The sequence below is a fragment of the Lipotes vexillifer genome, unplaced genomic scaffold (genome assembly GCF_000442215.2).
Source record: "Lipotes vexillifer unplaced genomic scaffold, Lipotes_vexillifer_v1.1 scaffold917, whole genome shotgun sequence".
Taxonomy (NCBI): Eukaryota; Metazoa; Chordata; class Mammalia; order Artiodactyla; family Lipotidae; genus Lipotes; species Lipotes vexillifer.
This window is the reverse complement of record NW_006795104.1, coordinates 1,356,758-1,361,651: the sequence shown is the minus strand read 5'-3', so window position 1 is coordinate 1,361,651 and position 4,894 is coordinate 1,356,758. Positions and strand designations below refer to the sequence as shown.

Genomic DNA, 4,894 nt, shown 5'->3' with positions numbered 1-4,894 from the left:
TTTATTGGGGGGGGGGGGGAACAGAAACAGCAAGTGCTGGTGAGAATGTGGAGAAATTGGAACTCTTATCATTGTTGAAGGGATGTATATGGTGTGGGTGCTGTGGAAAACAGTTTGGTGGTTCCTCAAAAAATTAAACATAGAATTACTATACGATCCAGCAATTCCACTTCTGGGTATATATCCAAAAGATTTGAAAGCAAAGACTCAAACAGATATTTGTATACCCATGTTTATAGTAGCATTATTCATAATAGCCTAATGGTAGTAACAACCCAAATATCCACCAACGGATGAATGAATAAACAAAATGCAGTATATTTATACAATAGAATGTTATTCAGCCTTAAAAAAGGATATTCTAATACATGCTACAACATGAATTAACCCTGAAGACACTATGCTAAATGAAATAAGCTAGACAAAAAAGGACAAATATTATATGATTCCACTTACATGAGGTACCTAGAGTAGTCAAATTCATACAGCTAGAAAGAATAGGGGTTACCAGGGGCTAGGAATAGGGGGGAATGGGGAGCTATTGTTTAGTGGGTATGAAGTTTCAGTCTGGGATGATGAAAAAGTTCTGGTTATTATGGTAAAAATAACAAATTGTATGTTGCATATATTTTACTACAATAAAAAGTAGTTAAAATGTTAAATTTCTATTTTACCATAATAAAAGAGAACCCCCCAAAATTATGAGCCTCTACCTTAACAGGAGAGGCTGAGCCTCAGACTCATTCACCTTCACTCAATGAGCTGTCATGAACATTTATTTGCAAGGCTTTAAGAAATCCCCCACTGCCACGCTGCCTCATCTGTTTGGTCAATTATCCTTCAAAACTTGACTCAAACAGGGAATTCCCTGGTGGTCCAGTGGCTAGGACTCTGCACTCTCACTGCTGAGGGCCCGGGTTCAATCCCTGGTCGGGGAACTAAGATCCCACGAGCCTCACGGTGCAGCCAAAACAAACCCAAAATAACAAAAAAAATTGGCTCAAATATCACAACCTGTACGAAGCCTCCCCAACTGCCTTCAAGCAGAGTAAGGCACCTCCTCATCTGAATTTTCCAAGGCCTCTTCAGTATAATACACATTTTATTGTAATTATTTTCTTTGCACTAGAAGATGAATACCTATAATACAGAGACTGTGCCTACATACTGTGAGTCCCTAGAACATGGCCTAATCAGTAAATGATCACCGAACGAAAGAACAAACAAACTAATGTATGTATTTGCTTCTATATTTCTCCTTGACAAGGAAAAGGAGTAGCAAAATCTCCAAGTTGGAAGAGCCCTTAGGAGACATTTGCCTGATATAGCAAATAATTATTTTTAAGCGTGTAATTCTTAACAAATCTTTCCTGTTTCCTGTCCTTTCTTCCTTCTAATTCTACCCCAAGTAGAAGGAAGCAGAAAGATGGGATTGGGGAGGATGCATATGTTAGATGTTATTTACTGGTAAGGTCCCAGGTTTATGGATACTGATTACATTATTATAAACAAACTAACAAATAAGAGGGATCCCTTCCATTTTCCAATAGTGTGAGTATATCATGAACTAGGGATTATGACTGATCCAATTCTGTGTCCTAGAGGTGTTTTTTTTGTTTTGTTTTGCATATCAAACAACTGTTTATTCATCAAGATTCACTCCCTTCCTCCCTGTGTCTTCCAATCTGTAACTATTATATTGAGAACTCTGACCAATAACCCCAATTCAATCCCACATTGAAACATATGCCTTAAACCATTGGCAAGGGAATCCCAGACCTTAAAAAATATTAGCCTTAACCCTCCCTTTCAAGATACAGCTAAACCTCAGTCAAGATCATGTTCTCCTGGCTACAGTCAGGAAAAATGTCATCTAGAGGTATTTTAAAGAAAAACAAAAACCAAAGGGGAAAAATGACTTTTCTAGCTGTATTGATAAAAAAAAAAAAAAAGATAGTTCTCTTCCTAAGAGAAATTCTGCTTCCAGCTTTTTAAAATGATCATTGTTTAGAAGACTATCCATATACAGACAAACCAAATACTACAATAACATCATTAAAGGAAAATCAATATATATAAATTTACACTAAGGAAACATGGAAGGGGGGACTAATCACATCAGCAAGGAGTCCAATACTAACTTTTTTACAAGGTAAGCACCATCATTTATTTAAACCCAAATTCCATGTATAAAACTTTGGTTTGCCCCAAATTTCCAGGGTATTCAGTTTAAGAGTAATTCTATGAGACTTTCCAAAGTAATCTAGAAAAGAGGAGTCTTCAGTCTAATAAGAAGGGGAAACTCTGAAAGCTCAATAAAATCAAACCCATTTCTTCTTCCCATAGCGCTTTACATGCTAATGCGCACCGTGATCACCAAGAGGGGTACTGTAGTGGTTCCCAACGGTATTTGACCACAGAGCCCTTTTTGCAGAGAACCAACATCCTGCCTCCAGATCACACTTGGGAAATGCTATTGTGTGTTTTAGTTGTTTTTTTTATAAAGTAAGTTCATGAGGACGATGAAGGAGGGAAGCCTAACAAATCAGACACACAAAGAAAGCAAACAGAAGTGAAGACAGCACACCACTTGCACTTTGCCAGCCCCTCTTCTTTTGAGGCTCTTTGCTGTCTACAGGAGGGCACAGCCATTGGTGACAGGGCTTGTGCATGAGGAAGGTTCATTTACAGGGAGTTCCTACCGAATACATTTTTGGAAGTAGCACCCACCTGTTTGAAAACTTCAAAGAATATTTATTTGTTGGATTCCCCACCAGATGATTTCAAGAAAAATCATAAAGCTTTTTGTGAGTTACTATGTGTAACTCACAATATAACAATGGAAAAAGAGTTTTCTTTTTTAAAGACATCAATGGGTACTACAATCTGTCTATAGGGTGGCCAACAGTATCCATTAAGCATTTACTATTTAGAAAGCCTCAGAGAGGGTGGATGGAACATTTCACGAAAAATCAGACTCCATGCTTTCAGTGATTATAGTTCTCTATTACCAACAACAAATACATACAGGTCATTTACAGTAGGTTCTACTAGGTGTAGGGGATGAAAACAGGTATAAAATGCGGGGTTACAAGCTACTCAGAAAAACAGGACATGTAAACTTTTTAATATTATAATGAGAATGGTACATACAATAAGTACTCTGTTAGGATGGCTATTATCAAAAAGATATCAAGTGCAAGGATGTGGAGAAAAGGGAACCCTAGTGCACTTCTGGTGGGAATGTAAATTGGTGCAGCCACTGTGAAAAACAGTATGAAGGTTCCTCAAAAAAACTAAAAATAGAGCCACCATATGATCCAGAAATCCCACTTCTGGGCATCTATCTGAAGGAAATGAAATCAGTATCTGGAAGAGATATCTGCACTCCCATGTTCACTGCAGCATTGTTCACAATAACCAAGATATGGAAACAGCCTAAGTGTCCATCAACAGATGAACAAAGAATTCGTGGTACATATACATATGTACAGTGAATATTATTCAGCCTTAAAAATATTATTCAGCCTTAAAAGAGAAGGAAATCCTGTCCTCTATAGATGAACATGGAGAACATTATGCTAAGTGAAATAAACCAGACACAGAAAGGAAAATACTGCACTATCTCACTTATATACAGAATCTTTAGAAAGTCAGAATAATAGATACAGAGAGTACAGTGGTGGTTACCAGGGACAGGAAGATGGGGGAAATGGGGAGATGTTGGTCAATGGGTACAAAGTTTCAGTTACGTAGGATGAATAAGTTCTGGAGATCTAATGTACAGCATGGTATCTACAGTTGATAATACGTTATTTTATACTAAAATTTGCTGAGAGAGTAGATCTTAAGTGTTCTCACAACAACAACAAAAATGATAACTATGTGAGGTGATGGATATATTCATTAGCTTAACTGTAGTGATCATTTCACAATGTATATATCAAACCATCATTTTTACACATTAAATATATACAATTTCTATTTTATTAAAAAATACTGTAGGGCATTATGAAATAGGAAAGTTCCTAAAGCCAGCAGCTATTAAGGATGGGAGTAAGACACCTTGGGCTACAAGCCAAAGGAAGGATGATGGAAATTCAATCAGAAGGGAAGAAAGAGAGGTACCACAATTAGGCAGAAAGGCTTGTGCAAACCCACAGGCAGGAAGGAGCACAGATGCCACCAGCAAACCAATTCAAGTCAAAAACTCCAACCATGAACACTGGGCCCATGCCCTCCAGAGAGAGCTGTCAGCTGTGTTTGTAAAAGTTTAGGAGACGGCAGAGGACTAGGGACTGTTGCAGGGACATACTCGCATGGCAGGCAGCCCCCTGGTCATAGCAGAGGCAGCAGCACCTTTGACATTCTGCTTCGACAGTGTGGTTTTGGAATCATTCCTGGGAGCTCAGCCCCGAATCTGTTTGAATCTGTTTTCCATCCTGCCAGTGGGTCTGTGACCTACCTACACCACTTCCTAAATCCTTCTGTGTTTAAGTGAGCTACTGTGGATTCTAATGTCTGCAATTAAAACCTTGTCTGATACAAATGTAAACCGTGGCATAGTATAAAATGACAGGATGTGGGGCTTCCCTGGTGGTGGCACAGTGGTTGAGAATCTGCCTGCTAATGCAGGGAACACGGGTTTGAGCCCTGGTCTGGGAGGATCCCACATGCCGCGGAGCGACTGGGCCCGTGAGCCACAACTACTGAGCCTGCGTGTATGGAGCCTATGCTCCGCAACGAGAGAGGCCGCGACAGTGAGAGGCCCGCGCACCGTGATGAAGAGTGGCCCCCACTTGCCACAACTAGAGAAAGCCCTCGCACAGAAACGAAGACCCAACACAGCAAAATTAATTAATTAATTAATAAAAACTCCTACCCCCAACATCTA

General features: G+C 39.3%; 1 protein-coding gene and 1 non-coding gene across 3 annotated transcripts in view; one reads left to right on the top strand and one right to left on the bottom strand.

The window, feature by feature from the left end:
- The window catches only part of FRMD3 (FERM domain containing 3), a 319,910-nt gene that overhangs the window by 259,589 nt on the left and 55,427 nt on the right, over positions 1-4,894 (bottom strand). The window lies entirely within an intron of this gene.
- On the top strand, positions 866-938 carry TRNAE-CUC (transfer RNA glutamic acid (anticodon CUC)). Its single transcript has one exon. It is a non-coding gene; the product is annotated as a tRNA-Glu (tRNA).